Source organism: Drosophila navojoa, chromosome 4 (assembly GCF_054131105.1).
Source record: "Drosophila navojoa isolate 15081-1374.11 chromosome 4, UAZ_NAV_1.0, whole genome shotgun sequence".
NCBI classification, from domain to species: Eukaryota; Metazoa; Arthropoda; class Insecta; order Diptera; family Drosophilidae; genus Drosophila; species Drosophila navojoa.
This window is the reverse complement of record NC_142892.1, coordinates 1,282,426-1,305,026: the sequence shown is the minus strand read 5'-3', so window position 1 is coordinate 1,305,026 and position 22,601 is coordinate 1,282,426. Positions and strand designations below refer to the sequence as shown.

The 22,601-nt window shown below is 42.0% G+C and overlaps 2 protein-coding genes across 5 annotated transcripts in view; both read right to left on the bottom strand.

Moving 5' to 3' along the window:
• The window catches only part of unc-13-4A (BAI1 associated protein 3), a 75,090-nt gene that overhangs the window by 39,984 nt on the left and 12,505 nt on the right, over window positions 1–22,601 (bottom strand). For all 4 annotated transcript variants that reach the window (XM_089260379.1, XM_089260380.1, XM_089260378.1 and 1 more), the window contains exon 3: window positions 10,614–10,783. The gene's annotated coding sequence lies outside the window, so the exon portion shown is untranslated. The remainder of the gene's footprint in view (window positions 1–10,613; window positions 10,784–22,601) is intronic.
• Window positions 1–22,601, bottom strand: part of drpr (multiple EGF like domains draper) — a 100,492-nt gene that overhangs the window by 74,952 nt on the left and 2,939 nt on the right. The gene's annotated exons all lie outside the window — the stretch shown is intronic.

The following is a 22,601-nucleotide window of genomic DNA, read 5'->3' as shown; positions in this document are numbered from 1 at the left end:
ATCCACATTCTTGTCATATCTTCTGTACCCATTTTCAATGTAGTTAACACCGCAAATAGATGGAGCTCAGCTAATTAGATAAATTATATGGCTTAGCAGTCGCTCGTATGGCGCACTGCTCGAGTTTCATCTGAAATTCATAGTGGCAAAGTCGTTGGCACTCCATGTTTGCTCTCTCATACATTTCATATTCTATGTTTTCCAATTAGTTGGCGCCATTTAATTAAATACGAAGCGCATTTTAATCAAATTTCGTTGGCACAAGCAAATGCCAATTAAAACTATCAAATTACGCAACCTTTTGGGAGGGCTAATTACGAGCAGTCTTTGCTTGTCATATGGCTCAAATAACGAGACCCCAAAGATGAGAGTGTGTGTGTATATGTGTGTGTGTGTGTCTTTTGAATGTATATTTGCGGTTCGCCCAAAAAATGTTTTGGCTTTGAGTGGCGCGTGTGTCACAGGAAATTGGAGAATATTGCCGAGTGTCAGAGCAAAGTAAAACACACACACACACACATATATAGAGATAGATTCGCACACGCACACGCATGCATAATTAATGTACTGTGCGGGCTAATTGTCAAGTATGCGAAGCCACAGACACATGAGCCAGCCGGGCCAGCCCATCCCCAGCTGGCGCATTTAATTGTTGCCTTTGACATTGCAACAATTTCAAATGGCTGGCGGCGAGTTGGCCTGGCCAATTGAATTGGCTTTGGCCCAAAGCGCCGTTAATTGCAAATGCCAGAGACATTCTTGGGGCGCAGTGGCAATCGATAGGCTATTTAGCAGCTGCTTACGTTTTGCTTTTGGCCAACAATTCAGGGGCCGCATTTCTAGCCAATTGTGGTCCATAAACCTATATCTAAACTGGAGTAGCCTCTTGATAGATGGAGTGATTGACTGACTGGCAGAGTACCTCAGTTTGATGCGATAATTGCGGGACTGACTGACTGATTAATTGCTCGCTTGATTGATAGAGTTAAGAGCTGTATGAATGATTGATTGAGTGCAAATTAGTCAACCAGACGAATCGCTTACTGCTTGATTGATGGCTAATTGTAGATTGATTGTTTGATGAGCTACTCGATTGTGAACTTCCTGATGAATGATTGATTGAATGAGTGCTTATTAAACTAACAGAATAACATATATATAATTGATGGCTTACTTAACATTGATTGATGATTGATGATGATTGATGATTGATGAGCCGATATGCTGCATGATTGATTATATATATTCTATTATGATGGATTCAATATTGTGCTGACTAATTTAGGCTTGATTGACTGATCCTCTCTAATGGATGCATTGATTGATGATTGACTTATTGGTCGATTGATGTAGTGCTTTTTTCAAAAGGAATTTGACTTTCAATTTCCGCTTGATTTTGCACTTGATGATCCAATTTCATTGATTGACATGATCAGATTTCATTGATTGACTGATTGACTCACTATTGTATCAGCTTTTCGAAAGATATCACATTGTGCCCATGCAAACCCACATAAGCATAGCATATATAACCCATCTGCTGCCGCATGCTCTTCACTCGAGAGCTGTTAATGTATCGCTTTGAACTCGAATGTCACCTTTTGGTTTGATGCGTTTCTTGACGCCAATCAAGCGTTGGAACATCTTGTCTAGTGATGGGGCCCTCAAGATGGGACTGTCTGATAGAGGCTGCTCGCGCTTTGTTTAATATCTCGCTCTCTCTCTCTCTCTCAATCTCTCTCTCCCCCTCTCTGTCAATCTGTTGTTGTTGTGTACGTCAACAACTTGCAGTCAGAGCAACAATGTTGCAAATTACAAGAAGAAATCGGAAAACGGATGAGTGAACAGGCACACAGAAAAAGAGGGAGAGGGAAAGGGAGTGCGGGGCAGTGAGCGAGAGAGAGAGAGAGAGAGAGAGCGGGACAGTCAAAGAAAATGAGCTCAGCATTCTGATGCTGCCAGACGTTCAAAAAGTTTCCAAACGGTTGGCTGCGCTTTAAGTTCATTTTGCTGCCAGCACAAAAGGCCATAATAAAAATCGTTTTTCAGTCTGTTTTTCTGTTCTTCTGTTTCTCTGTTGACTCTTTCATTTGGCTTTGCCATTGGTCCTTATGACGGGCAAGTTAATTGTTTGCATTCATTGCGCTTTGCCCAAGGACCCCTCAGCTTATTTGCAGCCAACCAGCAACAGCATCAACAACACTCATGCACACACATGCACAGACATGCACACACATGCACACACACGCTGTATGCATTTTGAATGCAGCGAGAAAAAATATCCTTGTGGTCGCAATTAAAATTTTTTTCTGCTGCATTTATTTATTTTTTTTGCTCATTTCATGCTGTTGTTGGCCCAAATGTGGCTTAATTAAAAAGAGGTAAAACCAGCAGCTGCCTAATTTAAGCATATGGCTAAACAGGTGAGGTAAAGTGGGAATGCCAGAAATTAGGTTTAAATTAGGAATGTTTTAGTCAAGGAAGGCTTGAGTGAAGCTTTTCTATAAATGGTTTGAGCTCATAATACTTGGATAGTTCATAGTTCAGATTGAGATTAGATGAAGACTATAGTTCTATTATGACAAGTTCTTGGAGGATATATTATCTAGTTATATTCATTCACGTAAGTTTTTATCATAGTTAAGAGCTTTGGCTGCATTTTCCTTTACTCTCTCTTTATTGTCAACTCAAACCACATCTCTTGTAGTCAGGGGGCGAGTTGGAAAATCGATTCAGCTTTCCTTTCGTAGCCCCCGCTGTGCTAGCTTTAAGACCGCGCAAAACTGCCAGAAGATTTCTCTATCAGCTCGCCAGTTCATATTGATCATGAATATATTAAATATATGGATTTTTCATGGCACAGCAATTGTGCCTCGCGTAATTGTAAGACGCCTGGGAGAGGCTATAAATATATATTGTGCTGTTAAGATTTATTGCCTGCGTTAAGTAGCACACGTACCAGCAACCGGTGCGTTCCACTCTTACATACATACACATACATATGTACTGCGCATATACATACATACATGTATATATGCTCAACATTATATACATATGTTTAGTTGAGTAGCTGCGGCGACCGCGTTGTCAACAAAACGTTAAGCGGGATTAGCGTACTGCGCGTTGGCTCTGCCTTTTTCAGCGACAACAGCAACAGCAACAGCAACAGCAACAACAATGACACGAACGTCAACAGCATCAACAAGGTGGCAACAACAACAACAACAACAACAAGAAGAAGAGCAACAACTGCGCACATGCTCAAACACTTTAGATCTTTAGGTACTTTGCATATGCCTTTAATATGAGCTTAGGACCGTAAAAATGGCAAAAGTCGTAGGCTAAGACAAAAAAGTCGCAAGTGACAGAGAGGAAGAGAGAGGGAGAGGGAGGGAGAGACTGTGGGCGGATGCCTGCGGCACACAGTCAGCTGCTTATGAGCATGTTGTAAGTAGATACAAGTAGCTCTCGTCTGTTGACAGCTTTGTTTTCGCACACTCTGTTGCCAGTGGCGGCAGTCAGCCCCCTGCCCCCAGCCCCCCAGCACACACTTGGCATTGTCAGTGGCGCCAAAGTTTTTAATTAAAATAACCGAGCAATAAAACAGCGCAACAAAATATTGCAAAAATAATGATGCAGGAGACGGAGCCAGCAAATTGCCAATGACAATTCGCTCTGTATGCGAGCGAACATATAGAACGTATTACGTATACGCCACATGCAACAGTGTGGAGCAGTAGCAATGTCCTTGTTAATGGCTTTGCTCCACAACCGGAGAGCGAAGCAATTAAAATTTTACAGCACTTTTGCTGTGTAAAACCCAAGCCGAAGCGAACCAAACGACCCGCCAGCCAAACCACACCAGGCCGAGGTTGCTGCTGCTGTTGTTGCTGCCGTTGCTGGTCATGGTGATGGCCCTGAACTTTGGCCCTGCTGCGAGCAACGGCACAGCTTTTCTTATTTGCAAAGGTCGCTGGATATTTGGTTAAGTTTTATGCTCGAATTGACAAACGTTCGAGACTCGAGACAGCAACAGCAGCCACAAAGGCTGAAGCAGCAGCAGCAGCAGCAGCAGGAGACGGTATCAAAGGCAAACTCAGCAGCAGCAGCAGCAGCAGCAATATGAACAGTAAGGGCTACAGCAACAGCAGCAACAATGACCCGCTGCAGCAGCAACAATCTTGCTGCCCAAAGTAGAACCAATTAACGCAGCAACAAATAAAGTCCGAGCAGCAACAGCCACAAAATAAGGCAAATATTCAGGCGCTTCAATGCTTGCAGTGGGAACAATGCGCCCATAATTTCAATAGAAACAGCAGGAGTAGCGTTTCGAGTAGCAGCAGGACAAGGGAGAGGTGACAACAAAGGCAGCCAGAGTAAGAGCTTTAGCTGCAGCTGCAACGATAGTAGCAGGCAGAGCAAAGAATTGGAAGAGATTAGCAAGCACAGCAGCAACGGCAAGAGCTCGACAACAACAACAAGTGAAATTGCAGTGCAAGTATCAATAGGAGTAAGAGCAACAACAACAGCAACAACAACAGCAACAGCAACAGCTAGAGTTGCAGTAAGTGCAGCAATTCAAATAGAGGCAATAACAACAATCAATTGAGAAAAGCATCAGTCGAAGCAACAATTAAAGCGAATGCAGCAGCAACAGCAATAGTATAAGCCAAATCAACAGCAGCAACATCAGCAACAACAACAGCAGTTGTGTTACCAATAAGTGCTATATTCGCAGCAGCAATGGTAGTAGCAACAGCAGCACGTATAGTAACAACATCAGCAACAGCAATTGCAATAGTATTAGAAACAGCAGCAACAGTAGTAAAGGTATCAGCAACAGCAGTAGGACTTTGAGCAGCAACAACAGTAAAAGTTACAGCAACAGCAACACCTACATCAACAACAGCAGTGGTAGCAACAGCAACGCTACTAACAATACTAGCAGTTACAGCAACAATACCAGCAACAGCAACAGTTGTATGAACAGAAACATCTACAGTAACAACATCAACAACAATTATTGCAACTTGAGTATAAGAAACAGCAATAGGCATAGCAGCAGCAGCAGCAGCAGCAGAAGCAGCAACAGCAACAGCAACAGTAACTTCAACTGCAATTTCAACTGCAACAGCAACAGCAACAGTAGTAGTATAGATATTAGCAACAACAGCAACTGTCACAGCAACAGTAGTGACAACAACAGTAGCAGTTACAGCAACAGCAGCAACATCAGCAACAGCACCAACAGCAGTAGATGTAGCAGCAACAATAGCCCCAGCAGTAAGATTTAAAACGGCAACAGCAGTAAAGGTTACAGCAACAGCAGCATTTACATCAACAGCAACACCTACAGCAGCAACAGCAGTCATAGCAACAGCAACAGCTCAAGCAACAGCAACAGTCACAGAAACAGAGGAAGGGAATGCAGCAACAATACAAGCAACACCAATAGCCACAGCAGCAATAGCAGCAACAGCAGCAACAGGTAGAGCAACTATAGTTGCAACATCAACAACATCACAGGAACAACAGAAGTGAATACAGCAGCAATAGCAGCAACAACAGCGGCAACAGCAACAGATAGAGCAACAGTAACCTCAACAGCAACAACAACACTCAACAACAACAACAGCCACAGCAGCAATGGCAGCAACAACAGCAGCAACAGCAGCAACAGCAACAGATAGAGCAACAGTAACCTCAACAGCAACAACAACACTCAGCAACAACATTAATAGCAGCAATTTCAGCAATTGTTGCTGTCGCGGTTCTTTGTGATAGCAACAGTAAAGCACACAGCAACAACAACAACACTAGCAACACCTACAAGAGCAACAACAATAGCTCATTAAAATATCATAAATCAAATTGCAAACTGCATAATGAGCAATTTTTTGTTAGCAAACTGAAAAATTATTAAAAACGCGACTAAAAGAGAGTGAGAGAGAGAGAGAGAGAGAGAGAGTGAAAGAGAGAGCGAGAGAGAGAGAGGGAGAGGCAGCAATTTCACAGCTTGTCGTTGTCGCTGGAGAATGCGTAAAAAATGATGCGAATCGTAGTTTACCCGCGCTCGACTCGCATCGAGGCGCATCGAGTCGAGGCGTAGTGGGCTGAGCTGAGCTGAGCTTTACATCAAGATTGATTGATGACATGACGTCAATTTGCTGTAGCGACGCCTCAGCGCCTTAGCGCAAAAGTATGCAAAGGCGAAATGGTGCATGCCAAAGAAAAGAACACACAGAAACCGAAAGAAAAAGAGGCCAAGTTGTGGGCGTGCCACTGTCGTTGCCCACCAGTTGTAAGGACAATGAAAAAGGCATTAAAATGCGGTCACCCCTGGCCAGCTGAGAGTTGGAGGCTAGACTCGGCGAGTTAAGAGCTGCTGCTTTGTGGTTCTCTGTGTGGGCGTGCGCCAGTGTGTGTGTGTGTGTGTGTGTGTGTGTGCCACCCAAGGGTCTATCCCAGTGGCACAGCAGCTGCTGAGAGCCCGAATAACAAATGGAATTTTTGATATGAATAGATGACTAAATTTGTCATAGTTGATTGACCGAAAAATTGTGCAGGGTATACGAAACGCCCGAGCATGAATTGAAAATTTAAATTGCTTCTTAAATGGATCCGCACATGAATAGCGCTAATTGTGTATGCAAAAATGTTTAAAGTCCTCAACAGATTTTTGCGTGATTTTGCGAATTTTCAGGCAAGCAAACAAAAGTTTGACTTTGATAAGAAATGCTAGGCAAATATGTGGGAGGAAATAAGGTGGAAGAGGGAATGTCTAGTGGAATGATATGTCTATGTCTACTGCAGTATCAGTATAGAGCATCCTCTCTCTCTCTCTCTCTGCTAATGTTGAACATTTTCTTAGCATAAGCCTTACTATAGCTCTAAGACTTGATAAAGTACTCTGTTTATATTTTCTTAAAATAAAATCCTTTGAAAACATGACTGAATATATATATTATATTATTTATATCTTAATATATTTATATTTAATTTATATTTATGTATTTCCATTGCTACTTTTACCTTACTTCCAATCTTTTCTGTTTTCCATCTCTTCTATCTTTCCTCTCTACCTATCTCTGCTATCTTTGCTCTCTAACTATCCCTTTTCTACTCATATATTTGCTCTCTAATTAAACTTCAACTAAACAAATTTCATTTGTTTATAGCCCGCCTTTGTCTTTCTCCTTGAGCTCTTTCTAGTTTTGATTGTGTTTTCTATTGACGGCTCATTGAAAATTTAATGAGACTTGATTCATTTCATAAACTGACTGAAACACGTCGCAAGCTGCATGATTAATGAGCGATGTTGTTGTTGTTGTTGTTGTTTTTTATTATTATTGCTGTTGTTGTTGTTGTTGCTGTTGTTTGCTGTCTTTGTTGCTGCCGAGGGCTGTCATATGAATTATGCATAATTGCTGTCACTGTCAGGCGTCCAAAAGAGCTGCCGGGCGCCAGCTGACCGAGCGAGCATAACAGCATATCCGGACATGAATGTGTGGCTGCCTCTCCCACTCACTCTCACCCTCACCCCCTCTCTCTCTCTCTTTCTGCGTGTGTGTGTGTGTGCTGTGAATTGCGACACTTTCAACACACACTCAGAGAGAGTGAGAGAGAGAGAGAGTGGGAAAGTGCGAGACTTATGCAAAATTCATCAAGTTTCATACGCACAGCAGCAACAGCAGCACGTATAGTAACAACATCAGCAACAGCAATTGCAATAGTATTAGAAACAGCAGCAACAGTAGTAAAGGTATCAGCAACAGCAGTAGGACTTTGAGCAGCAACAACAGTAAAAGTTACAGCAACAGCAACACCTACATCAACAACAGCAGTGGTAGCAACAGCAACGCTACTAACAATACTAGCAGTTACAGCAACAATACCAGCAACAGCAACAGTTGTATGAACAGAAACATCTACAGTAACAACATCAACAACAATTATTGCAACTTGAGTATAAGAAACAGCAATAGGCATAGCAGCAGCAGCAGCAGCAGCAGAAGCAGCAACAGCAACAGCAACAGTAACTTCAACTGCAATTTCAACTGCAACAGCAACAGCAACAGTAGTAGTATAGATATTAGCAACAACAGCAACTGTCACAGCAACAGTAGTGACAACAACAGTAGCAGTTACAGCAACAGCAGCAACATCAGCAACAGCACCAACAGCAGTAGATGTAGCAGCAACAATAGCCCCAGCAGTAAGATTTAAAACGGCAACAGCAGTAAAGGTTACAGCAACAGCAGCATTTACATCAACAGCAACACCTACAGCAGCAACAGCAGTCATAGCAACAGCAACAGCTCAAGCAACAGCAACAGTCACAGAAACAGAGGAAGGGAATGCAGCAACAATACAAGCAACACCAATAGCCACAGCAGCAATAGCAGCAACAGCAGCAACAGGTAGAGCAACTATAGTTGCAACATCAACAACATCACAGGAACAACAGAAGTGAATACAGCAGCAATAGCAGCAACAACAGCGGCAACAGCAACAGATAGAGCAACAGTAACCTCAACAGCAACAACAACACTCAACAACAACAACAGCCACAGCAGCAATGGCAGCAACAACAGCAGCAACAGCAGCAACAGCAACAGATAGAGCAACAGTAACCTCAACAGCAACAACAACACTCAGCAACAACATTAATAGCAGCAATTTCAGCAATTGTTGCTGTCGCGGTTCTTTGTGATAGCAACAGTAAAGCACACAGCAACAACAACAACACTAGCAACACCTACAAGAGCAACAACAATAGCTCATTAAAATATCATAAATCAAATTGCAAACTGCATAATGAGCAATTTTTGTTAGCAAACTGAAAAATTATTAAAAACGCGACTAAAAGAGAGTGAGAGAGAGAGAGAGAGAGAGAGAGAGTGAAAGAGAGAGCGAGAGAGAGAGAGGGAGAGGCAGCAATTTCACAGCTTGTCGTTGTCGCTGGAGAATGCGTAAAAAATGATGCGAATCGTAGTTTACCCGCGCTCGACTCGCATCGAGGCGCATCGAGTCGAGGCGTAGTGGGCTGAGCTGAGCTGAGCTTTACATCAAGATTGATTGATGACATGACGTCAATTTGCTGTAGCGACGCCTCAGCGCCTTAGCGCAAAAGTATGCAAAGGCGAAATGGTGCATGCCAAAGAAAAGAACACACAGAAACCGAAAGAAAAAGAGGCCAAGTTGTGGGCGTGCCACTGTCGTTGCCCACCAGTTGTAAGGACAATGAAAAAGGCATTAAAATGCGGTCACCCCTGGCCAGCTGAGAGTTGGAGGCTAGACTCGGCGAGTTAAGAGCTGCTGCTTTGTGGTTCTCTGTGTGGGCGTGCGCCAGTGTGTGTGTGTGTGTGTGTGTGTGTGTGCCACCCAAGGGTCTATCCCAGTGGCACAGCAGCTGCTGAGAGCCCGAATAACAAATGGAATTTTTGATATGAATAGATGACTAAATTTGTCATAGTTGATTGACCGAAAAATTGTGCAGGGTATACGAAACGCCCGAGCATGAATTGAAAATTTAAATTGCTTCTTAAATGGATCCGCACATGAATAGCGCTAATTGTGTATGCAAAAATGTTTAAAGTCCTCAACAGATTTTTGCGTGATTTTGCGAATTTTCAGGCAAGCAAACAAAAGTTTGACTTTGATAAGAAATGCTAGGCAAATATGTGGGAGGAAATAAGGTGGAAGAGGGAATGTCTAGTGGAATGATATGTCTATGTCTACTGCAGTATCAGTATAGAGCATCCTCTCTCTCTCTCTCTCTGCTAATGTTGAACATTTTCTTAGCATAAGCCTTACTATAGCTCTAAGACTTGATAAAGTACTCTGTTTATATTTTCTTAAAATAAAATCCTTTGAAAACATGACTGAATATATATATTATATTATTTATATCTTAATATATTTATATTTAATTTATATTTATGTATTTCCATTGCTACTTTTACCTTACTTCCAATCTTTTCTGTTTTCCATCTCTTCTATCTTTCCTCTCTACCTATCTCTGCTATCTTTGCTCTCTAACTATCCCTTTTCTACTCATATATTTGCTCTCTAATTAAACTTCAACTAAACAAATTTCATTTGTTTATAGCCCGCCTTTGTCTTTCTCCTTGAGCTCTTTCTAGTTTTGATTGTGTTTTCTATTGACGGCTCATTGAAAATTTAATGAGACTTGATTCATTTCATAAACTGACTGAAACACGTCGCAAGCTGCATGATTAATGAGCGATGTTGTTGTTGTTGTTGTTGTTTTTTATTATTATTGCTGTTGTTGTTGTTGTTGCTGTTGTTTGCTGTCTTTGTTGCTGCCGAGGGCTGTCATATGAATTATGCATAATTGCTGTCACTGTCAGGCGTCCAAAAGAGCTGCCGGGCGCCAGCTGACCGAGCGAGCATAACAGCATATCCGGACATGAATGTGTGGCTGCCTCTCCCACTCACTCTCACCCTCACCCCCTCTCTCTCTCTCTTTCTGCGTGTGTGTGTGTGTGCTGTGAATTGCGACACTTTCAACACACACTCAGAGAGAGTGAGAGAGAGAGAGAGTGGGAAAGTGCGAGACTTATGCAAAATTCATCAAGTTTCATACGCACCACAAAGTCGCGTCAACAATTTTGCTGGCACCTCATTTAGCGGGGTGCGTCGTAGCGGGTGTGTACCGTGGCGCCTCCAATCGTCAAGCGTGCTCCTCCTCTACTGCAGTTGGGCTACATGGCTCATGGTTCAGCGTTTGCCATGCGGGGCACGTAGCGCTGGGCGGCAACTGCAGGAGATAAAAGCAAGATGTAAAATATATAAATAGATGTGGCTATATATATAGATAGATATGTATATATTTTAGACGAAATCGCGGCAATTACGTTCGAGTGATGCGTTGCTAATTTAAAGCTTAATTTGTGTGGATTAAAGGCATTGGAGGCCAAGGGCTAGACAGGTAGAAAGACAACAACAACAACAACAGCAAGCGGCAACAATTTGCAACACTTTACGAGCCTCGAGTCACGTTACGTATACGCTCCAGTGTACATAAATAAAATGCCACCAAAAAAAACAGCCCAGGCCATGCGTGTGTCTGTGTGTGTGTGTGTGTTTTTAGGGTCTGTTTTTTATGCCAGCTCAGTCCGCATCGCAGTCGCTGTCGTTTCAACATTTCCGCCCAACCTGCATGAGTTTCCGTTTCCGCCTCTGTTGACTTGACGCACTTAAGTTCACCCACAGCCGCTGCACAGCCTTGGGCTGCCATTAATTGCCTCGGCTTTGCGGCATCGCCTTTCAAGCCATCGCACTGCCACTCCCATCAGAGTGCACAGGTGGCTGGCGCAGCGCTTTCTTTTCGACTGTTTCTGGTCATTTGAGTGCGTTTAATGCGAGCTACAAATTGATTTTCAGCGGATAAAGTTGCCGGAAAATCATCCCTGGGGAATTGAAGAACTCGAAAAATATGAAAGAAGAAGCAACCAAAAGGCAACAGAAATATGTAAATATTCATTCGTTGCGCCATGACATTTCAGAATCTTTTGATTCAATTAATATCTCTTTGTTGGTTTGTCCCCCGCTCTGGTGGTGCGCATCATTAATCTTCTTTATGGTTTCTTTGCTATGCTAAATATCATTTTAATCTGCAATTTCCTCAAGAATTTCTCATCATTTTTTTTTATTTGTGAAATATTTAATAACTGAGTGAAGGAAGAAGAAAGAAGAATTTAATATCGATTTTATGTCTCTCTGTCTCTCTCTCTCTCATTCTCTCTCTCTCTCACTCTCTCTCTCATTCTCTCTCTCTCATTCTCTCTCTCTCTCTCATTATCTCTCTCTCTCTTTCTCATTCTATCTCTCTCTCTCATTCTCTCTCTCTCTCTCTCATTCTCTCTCTCTCTCTCTCTCCCACTCTCTCTCTCTCCCACTCTCTCTCTCTCTCTCATTCTCTCTCTCTCTCTCTCTCTCATTCTCTCTCTCTTTCTGCATGAGAAACTAGAGCTATATCGATCTCTCAACTTGACTCCACTTGGCTCCCAACAATTAACCCCATTCGAATGAATGCGCTCTCAGCTGGGTATAAAAAGCATTTGGTAATTTCCTTCCTTTTGTCATTAATGCGCATCGTTAATATAATTAAAATTCACATTAATTTTTAATGAACATTCGGCTGCTGCTCATTAAAGTTGGCATGGAGCAGCCAGGGACGAGCTGCCATTTGGCCCGAACTTTGCTGGACAGCTGCGAATTGACAAGGCAAAGTCAGCTGAAAGCCGCAGCGGCACAAATGCCTGTTAACAGTTATTGTAGTAGCAGCAGCAGTAGTAGTTGCTGTTGTTGTTGTTGTTGTTGTTGCTGCTGCAATATGTCAAAGTGAATTTGTGGCTTGGTCAAGAGGCAGCAATCAGTGCAGCAGCTGTTTGCTTTTTGGGCGCAACAATGACACACGAAATGCACTGCAAGTGGCTGAGTGCATGTGTGTGTGTGTGTGTGTGTGTGTGTGTGTGCTCGCAATGTGAAATGACAAAACTGTCAAAGTGTCGACTCAACAGCAACGATTCGTTTGCCTTTTGCTTGCTTTGCCAAATGCCACCTGCCAGCTGTCTCTCTCTCTCTCTCTCTCTCACTCCCACTCCCTCCCTCACTCTCCCACTCGCTAACAGTGTATTTGTGGGTCAGTTAGCTGGGCAGCTAAATGCCACTTTGAGCTATATTTGTGCTAAAAGCTTTTGTTAATGGCAACGTCAATATTTTCCAGACTTTAATAAAAAATTGCGCACAAAAAAAAATAAAAGGGAAAGCAAAAATGCCAAAGGAAAATGGTGAAAATATTGCGGCAAACAAATGCGAATACATTGTGTGCATTTTTGACGAATGAAATTGAATATACAAAGCACACACACACACACACATATGCCCACGCACACACACACAGCCATGCATAAATGATATGTGGCCAAAAGCAACATAAATTCATTTGCCACAGCTAGGGGAGTGAAAGAGATGGAGAGAGAGAGAGGGAAGGTGTTGGCAGAGAAGGACGGCAGCTAACTGAAATACTAACCCTTTTTTTATTTGCCAGCGCATACAAATTCACTGAAAGCAGGCATGCTCTAGTCGGCAGTGCTCGACTTGGATATACCCTGCCAAACTACTATAAATAAATATCCCAGATCTATACCACTTAGAGATAACGAGATCTCTCTCTCTCTCTCTCTCTCTCTCTCTCTCTCTCTCTCTCTCTCTCTCTCTCTCTCTCTCTCTCTCTCTCTCTCTCTCTCTCTCTCTGAGACTTGAGTTCATATCGTACATTCTCTCTGCTCATCATTCTCATGTACTTTAAGAGTTCTGCCACGCCCCTTTTGTGCCTGCTACAGCACATGTTCACAAAACCATGATGCCCCAAAATTCAAATATTTTGCGTGGGTTCAGGGCACGAATGAATAAGAGGCAGTGAAACCACCAAAGCCTTGGGCGCCCCGCCCTGCTGTAGCGCCTGAAATTTAAATCAAATAAAACGAATTGATAATTGAAAACTGCGATTTCAAATTTAATTGAAAATGTTTCCTCAACACAATTCAGATGACCATGGAATTTAATATGGAAACTTGGTTAGAGCTGGAAATTATAGAATATTCTGCTGACTATATAAAATGAGTTCTATCTATAGCAATTGCTTCTTCCTTCAATTACTTTTTTATAATAAATAAATTTATATAAATATTTCAAAAACTTTTTCTCTGCATTTCAACACATTTTCTCGCAGTGTAGCGGAACAACCAAAAAAAGAAAAGGAAGAAAATGGAAAAGGAAAAGAAAAGCTAGCAACTACGTGGCTGCTTTTAGAGTTAAGTCTTCCCTAGTCCCGTTGACTGTTCGCTGTTGCCTTTCGCTCGCATTTACACAATATAAAATTTACACGTGTATGAGCGAGAGTGTGTGTGTGTGTGTTGTATATTTGTTTGGTATTTGGAGCACGTAAAACATCAACGCATAAATACAAAACATGCAACGTGTGAGGCAGGAATCGAAGATGCGCAGCGCAACAGCATTAAAGCTGCCACAGCGAGCTAAATTGTTGGCTTGATGGACTGATTGATGGACTGATTGATGAATTGACTGAGTCAGTTTGCTGCACATGCATTGAAGCTGAATTCAAGCTGCATTTCGTTTCATTTTCATCTTGAATCTTATCTTATTTGCTGTTCAAATAAACCAATTAAAATTTATAAACAAATCAAATTCTTATGCAAATTCACAAAATATTAGCCATGTTTTCTTCTAGGAATTAAATTACAACAAATTGTTTTCATTTGATTAAATATGAAAATCAAAAGACAGCCGAGTCTAGGTAAGAATGTTGCCATCGGGCATGACCAGCTGCACAATACTCGCTCGCATTGAGCACTCCATTCAAATTCCAGCTTTATCTCTGTATGAATTAAGCGAAAAGCTCTGTGAATGTTTGCTCAATCTGGAAGTAAAGTCCGCAGTAACTCCACCCAATATACCCTTTTTATGTATGGAAAGAGTATCAATAGCTTATGCAAATATGTATATGAATAATGAATGAATATAAAATTAATGCTGTAAAGCTGACTTAAGCTACTTTAAAAAGAGCTCTTAAGCAACTCACGAACATTTTAAGCGCCCAAACCAACTTGTACCCATTGTAAATGTAAATCAAGGGCGTATTAGCTTAAGCAAAACATATGCAACACACACAAGTAGGCGTGGCCAGACTGGTATGCCATTAAAGCGCCAAAAAGTCAAGAGCTAAACAGAAAGTTACGCCTAGGGTATCTCTTAGTCGAGCTCAGGCTGCTTGCATTTCCCGTTGTCCTGGCAAATGCCTGCTGTCACCTTTTTGCATATGTGAAAATTCAATTTGTTATAATTTGAAAATTTCGTTTTATGTTATGGAAATGCGCACGATAAGCCGCAGACGAATGCGAACCGAAAAAAAAGTAAAAATATATAAAGAACAACAGAAATGGAAGCAGCACAGGGGCGGGGGGGCGTGACAGGGCGCAAAAGAAAAGCAATTTGTGGCAGCTTAAATGTCAATACGAGTTTTTCCCAGCTCTGTTGTTGTTGTTGTTGTTGCTGTTGTTGTTGTTGTTGTTGTTATTAGAGTTTGGTTTTAGTGCTCTAGTTGGCATATGGCGGGCGCAAGGTGACGACGTCTATAAATAGCCAACACACGTCTTGGCCATTTTTAGATGTGTCACACACACACACACACGCACATCACACACACACACACACACAGAGAGAGGCATAAAAATAAAGTTCTGTTTTGTGCAGCTAAAAACAAATTGCAAACAATAAACAGAGCTGCCAACCTATGCCGAAATACACATGTATGCCATAAATATATACACGCACACACGCACACCGACTCACTGCTGTGCCGTAGGACATTTGCCTGTGCGCCTCAGTCAGGTGGATAAATTGAACCTGCCGCCCACACAAAATTTGTCAACGTAACCTCGTCGAGTCGAGTTGCTATGCTGAGTGGGCAATGGAAAGAGAGAGGGGTATATATGTATGTATGTGACATGGTTCGATGTGTGTAACAGGTAGAAGAAGCATGCATAGAGCTAAAGTGTTGAGCATAAACAGTAGAAGAGCAGTGACTCACTAGCAGAGCTGCAAGGCGCACAGGGTATCAGTTATATATGTATATAGGGACAAACCAGAAGAGGAATGTCTTATATATAGTCGTACTCTATACATCATTTCCTCTATATAATCCCCTTCTCATTTATTCCAACTCAATTCATACTCCATTAAAAAAGTCTAGCCTTGGCATATAGGGTATCTGCTCGTCGTTCACGCCACTCTCTCTCTCGCTCTCTCTGCTATTGTTTTCTTATGTCTACGAGTGTCCCTTTCTTGTCCTTCCCTGCCCCTGTTTGCTCTCCCTAATAGCTGTTGCTGCTGATATTTGGTCATTGATTCAATCAACTGAACGAATTCTTGAGTTTTTCAGCATTTCAATTTCAATTGTTATCTCTCTCTCTCCCTACCTCCCTCTCTCACTCTCACACAGTTTACCACTGAATGCCTCTCTTCAGTTTTATTGAAATTTCATTTAATTTCATGCCATAGTCTGTCAAATATTCGTCAAGCTCTCTCTCTCTCTCCCTCTCCCTCTCCCTCTCCCACTCTCTCGCTCTCGCTCTCTCCCTCTCTCTCTCTCTCTGCTGCTACTACTGCTGCTGTCTCTCACCTAGCCCAATTGATTATTATCATAACTGTCCGCAACGTCTCGCTGCCGTCGCTCTTTGGCGTGTTTCGAGTGCAACACGGCGTATGATTAATACGTGCAAATCACATTAAATCCTTTCAGTCGACAACTAAGCCAATTTCTGTGCTAAATAACTCAACATACATACATACATACATATATCTCTGCAGTTATGTTATGTTAACAACAGCAGCATTTGTTGGCTGACAGCGGGCAAAATCAATTCGATGAGACACTTGGATACCTTTGATAAGCCATAGAATATGCAGAGCTGAGCTGATGTAGAAGAGCTTAACTGTTCGTTAAACTGTTTTAATCATAGGTAATCCAGTGAATTATGGATATATTTAGATAGTTTCAAGTAGATGTGTTTACTGCATTTCAAGACGAAAGTATCCAAAGGAGATATAATCTAGTTTAGTTAAAGCTTAAGTGATTTTTGCATGACTAAAACTCCAGATTTTTAATTAGTATTGTCAACAGTGAAATAGGAATTACTAAGGTCAAATCTTTATTAATATTATATGCATATATACCTAACGTATTTATTAGAATTATTCAATGCGAATGGACTTCATTCTGTAGAGATTATACATATATGATATACCACATATCTCAGCACTGTGAGAGCATTAAATCTGCGGATAACAGCTTTTTTCTTGTGATTATTATTATTACTATTATTATGTGTTGTTATTATGTATTTTTATTATGTCGAACAAAACAAACAACAACAACAACAACAACAACATAAATAACATTCAGCTCAATAACTCAATCAGTTATCGACACAGACAAAACGAATTGATGCATTTTGGTGGGCGGTGCGGCGGCCAAAGCGAAAATATCCAATAAAATGTTATAACCAAACAAAATACACCTCAGCACACACACACACACAGACACATACATGTATACACAGATAGCCACGTATTTGTTACAAAATCGATGAATCAAAGTAAATTACCAGAAATAAATGAGATAAAATATGTGTGTATGCAATGAGCTGTGTGTATACCTGTACTGTATACTCTATATTGGCCAATTCCTAGGCAGCACGACCCAGAGCGAGAGCGAGAGAGAGGGAGCGTCTAAGCTTTGATTTAGCCAAGTTAAGCGACGGCAGCTACTTATATGTTGACCTGAAAAAAATAATGGCAGCGAGACGCTAGTTGATGCCATCATGAACGCTGCCTGACAGCCACACACACACACACACACACACACACACATACAGAGTCTTGGCAGGAAATTGAAAAAGTTTGTATATGCCAGACATCCGTTTCAGCTGCGCTTCGCGTTGAGTGCGCCAACTAATTTAATAAAGCAGCGCGACATGGCCACTTTTTACAACACACACACACACACGCACACGCACACACACACACACAGCATATCACACTTCATATAACACATGTGTGCCAGCGCCCAAAATATGGCTGGACGGCCTCTTTGTTTAGCCATTTTCCAAAAAAAAAAAAGAAAACAGAAAAAAAACTTTTTTTTTTTTTGTCTAAGTAATCATATAAATATTTCCTTGGCCATGTTGGCCAACTTGTGTCTGTGTGTGTGTGTGTGGGACAACAGTGGAATAAAAATAAAAATAAATAAAAGAAACTTTAGGCGCGTTGCGTGTTTATTAAAAACTTGGACGTTTCTATTCACTGCGCTCAGCCAACGCGGCGTATGGGCAATATTTTTGCTTTTGTTTGACCAGACGAACAAAAAGTAGCTGTAAAATCCATATATATACATACATATATGGCATAGGCCTGGCGAGTTAGTGGAGCCTTAAAGGCGGGAGCTGGAGCAATCAATTGATTTTTCATAAATCAAAACGAAATTTGATAACAAATCAAATTGAGCGAGCCACGAAAATGAAGCTTAGGTATTATTGGAATTTTCCAGACATTCTATAGTCTAAGAAAAGCCAGTGAAATGGAAAATCCATGGGGCAGATCAAGAGCAAGTAAGACGCTTAACTTGAAGTCAGCCAGCTCTACACTCTTCCGCACATACCCTGTACTCGCCTTTAGCTAACTCTGCTTAAGCCTATTACTGCACATATAAAAGACTCTTAGCCCATCCAGTATTGCTCCACTTTTGTCTGCTTGCAGCTGCCTCGGCCTATCGATGTTAACAATTTAATCGCACGTAAAGCGCGCGCTTAATGCCTCGCATTGCCACGCCCACTGGCGGCAGAGGTGCGCTCCTATTGGATTCTGTGCAAGCCAAGCCAAGCCACTTGCCACTTGCCACATGCCGCATGCCGCATGCCACTTGCCACTTATGCACACATCATTATTGTCAGCGACGAGGATGGGACGTGGATGGATGGCGGCTCCTTTGGCTGTTTAATTTATCGCACAGCCGGCAAATATGTTTACTTTTGTGCCCGCCCCCCGTCCAGCCGCACTCTGAAGTAGTTGTCCCTGCTGTTATTGCGATAATAAACCCATTAAATTGCTGTGTGCCGCGCCGCTGGCTTCGGGCGAGGGCGAAAACTGTCAGCGGCCACGTCTGCTTACGTGGTCTGTTGGCTCGCCTTGACGGCTATTGTGGTTTGCATACGCAATAGCAGCGCCAGCGACCACCAGCTGCTGTGGCCGACCAGCAGATACCCTAGGAAATGCCCTAAAATGAACGAAATCTCGTCAAGTTCCAGAATACACTGGAGATAGCCTACTGAGTGTAGCCTCCACAGTTTACCTCCTCGGCCACACAAAGTACAGGGTATCCGCAGTGCAGCAGCAACAGCAAAACAAACCCTCTTTGTGGCAACTCAGCCAGCCGCGCAGCCATCAGCGCTGCTAAAAGGTTTTCCACTTTTATGCCAGCTGTTCGCTTGTTGTTTACACGCCACGCCCCTTTGCATTACCTGACCCAGCCCGCTGGCTAAGTGGGTCAGCTGTGCGTTGAACTGATTAGCGTCCGGCCCGCGTTCACCTTGGCTGGCCGGAGCTGGACGCCTTTAACGGCCAACAGCCAACAGCCAACAGCCAACGGCTAACAGGAAAAAAACGGCAAAATATAGCCCTAAATGCGGATTTCGCTTAAAGCCATATGCCGTTGGGCCTGAAAGGAAATCGATAGCATTATAGGGCTGCCCAATGCGGCGTATACTTAATGTTCACATATTTTCATATATTCGACCGTATTTCCAGGCCCTCCTCGCTGCGGCATCGTAATTTATGCCACGCCCCTGCCATAGTCCAATAATATGGGAAATTATTAGCACAAATATGCGTATCAGAGTCGCATTTGGCATTTGTTGTTTCTGATTTCTTAGACACCCCCCGACCGCCCCCCCTCCGCCCCTGCTCGCTTTTATTATGCCTTATGCCGACTGTTTTTTGTTTGCTCTCACATTTATGTCAACTGTGTGCGTGTGTGCGTGTATCCTTGGGCAGCAAAGTTTTATGGCCTTTAGCGTCAAGGTTTTCATAAATTTTAAATGAAAATGTTTATGCTTATATTCATATTTATGGCAACGCCCGTAGGCTCATTAGTAGGCACAAAACTTGATGTCTTTATCTGCAGCAGCAAACACAATGCAGAAGCCAATGCAAAAGCCAAGCCGACCAGCCAATGCCCTATGCCCCTCATGAGCTGATGCAAGAGATTTGGCCAAGTTCACTTGGCAATTTGGCCAATAAATCATAGTTGTCCAGTGCGAGTTTTTGGCTTGGACTAGACAACAGCTCAAAGCTTGGCTCTGAACTAATATACCCTATGTGTGGAGGGTATATTAATGCTTGCAAATTTTATGTTTGTTTTCAACTGTCATTTTCAATGGCTGCTCTTTATTTTTTTACAATTTTTTTGTATTTCTATTTCAGTTTTTGCTGCTGTTGTTGTTGTTGTTGTCACACTGATTTTTTTGCGCATTTTTGTTTTTTTTTTTTTTGCATGTCAACTTCATTTGGCGTTTATTGACAGCGACAAGAGCCAAACAATGGAGCACCAAACGCTAACGACAACAAACCAGCAACAACAACAACAACACTAACAACAACAACAACAAAACGCTGTAACTTTTTATCAAGTTATTAACTTATCTAATTCGATTATGGGCGCTGTGCCTGAGGAAGCGCCAAGCAGAACCCACCTCAACTCGAGCCGGCCCGCCTCGCCGCGCCCAGACGTGGCCCAGGCCATAGAGCTGGCGTTTACACAGCGAGCAATTCAATTAGAGTTGTGCCGCAACAACAACAACAACAACAGCAACGATGCTCACAAAATGGCCGCCCAGACAAGGAAATAGACAGGCAGACAGACAGACAGACAGAGAGAGAGCGAGAGAGAGAGCGAGAGACAGGCACACAGTCTATCAAAAAACGTTAGAGGCAACAACAGCGCGACAGGACATTAGCTGAATTCTAGGCAAATGGGAATGACAGCCAACGACATGGAGCAGCCAACAGTTATCCCATAGAGCAGCAATGGAAACTGAATGAAAAGTGGGCTTAGCTGTTAGCAGAATTTGATCTAAGACTAGCCAAAGTTTGTCATGCCAATCGATGTGTGGGATGTGTGGCATATTTGTAAGAAATCAAAGGAACAAAGATGCATCTAAAATGATCTTAACCCAAAGAACTGGAAGTTGACATTGAGAAATGTCTGTTAAGACATAAATTAAGGAATCATTGATCAAAGAATCAAAAAAAAAACTTATATTGTTAAAGCCGTATTAATCCTATTCAGCCATTACATATTTAGCAATTGGACAATGCACACTATCTCTCTCTCTTTTTCGCTCTTATTAAAGCAAAAACAGCCCTAATCAGTCATTACAGGGTATATTCAGCAATTTGACAGTGCAGACTCTCTCTCTCTCCCTCTCTCTCTCTCTCTCTATTGGAGAATACACACCCTCTCTCTCTCTCTCGCTGCTATTAAAGCCAAACCACTCCTAATCAGTTATTACAGGGTATATTCAGCAATTGGGCAATGCTCTCTCTCCCTATCTCTCTCTCTCTCTATCTCTTTCTCTCTATCTCTCTTCGTCCCTCTCTCTCTTTTCGTGTCTCTCTCTCTTCCTCTCTCCCTACCTCTCTGTCTATCTCCCCCTCACATTTTTCTCACCTCCCCTATGCCAAGCCAAATAGAATAACCCAAAATGTCAGCGATCTATCAATCGATATGTTTTGCTGTTCGCTCGCTTTCATCAACATATTTATTGGCTATATCTCTATGTACATCTGCTAGACATATGCTCTGCAATTTCCGTCAAACATCAGTCAACTTTCGGCATCTTCAACAGCTGCCCACATTTCCGTTTTCATTTCCATTTTCCTAGCCATTTTTCGCTTCCATTTTCAAAGTTGCTTTTGTCTTTGACTGCTTTGTCGGCGAATTTCTTTTTTTATGTTATCAAAAACACTAAAACTTGGCCTAGAAAACTTGTCCGCCTTGAGCTAGTTGCATGCAAAGTTCTTCGCCCCTCGCTCAGCTTTGTTATCGCAACAGTTGTGCGTGACTTGCCGCAGAACGCATAAGCACTGAGTGTCGCAGTGGCCCTAGAAATACTTCCCGTCTACATAAATGACAGCTGATAAGGTAAACTTGAATTTTATGATGTTTCCCTATGCTTGAATTTACTTTAATTTCGCTGAATTAATGCATGAATTTTGACAAGAAATTTGAGCAAGTCTAGACGAGCATTGAAGAGGAGAAGAATCGCTGCTTTTGTTAATTTAGAGGAGAAATTTCAGAGGAAAGCTCTGCAGCTTTGAATGTAAATCAGTCGCGCCATCCAGACTAGATCAGTCTGCCTTTTATGTATTTATTTGGACTTGGTATGCTTTATTGACTCTTCCTTTGGAAATTTCTTATTAAAGAATTTTTAAATATAGAAATATGATATGAGATATATCGATATTCCGATATGTATTCGACTCAACTCCCAACGAGAGCATTCTTGCTTTTAAGTGTTTACTTGGAACTGTAGACTAATCTCCATCTCCTAATCTCTCCCTTACCATAATCAAATCAAACAATTTAGTTATTCTCATATTATAACTTCTCATTCCATTTATTGGATATCACTTAGTTGCTCATTGTCCACAACGCTTGCGAGCACTTTTTGCATATTTGATGTAATTTTTATTTGTTCAGGCATTGTTTGATAATTGATTTGCAAAATGAAAGCGAAATGCAAAGAGGAACGAAATGTTATGATAGCAAAATGAGATGATGATGATGTTGATGATGATGATGATGATGATGCTGACCAGCATCGTTCCCTCTAAACAGTGAGCCGGCAGAGTTTTCCAATCAAAGTTGTCGTTGTTGTTCGTTTGTTATTGAAAGGAGCTTAATGCCCAAATAAGCTGTCCATTATTCAGCAGCA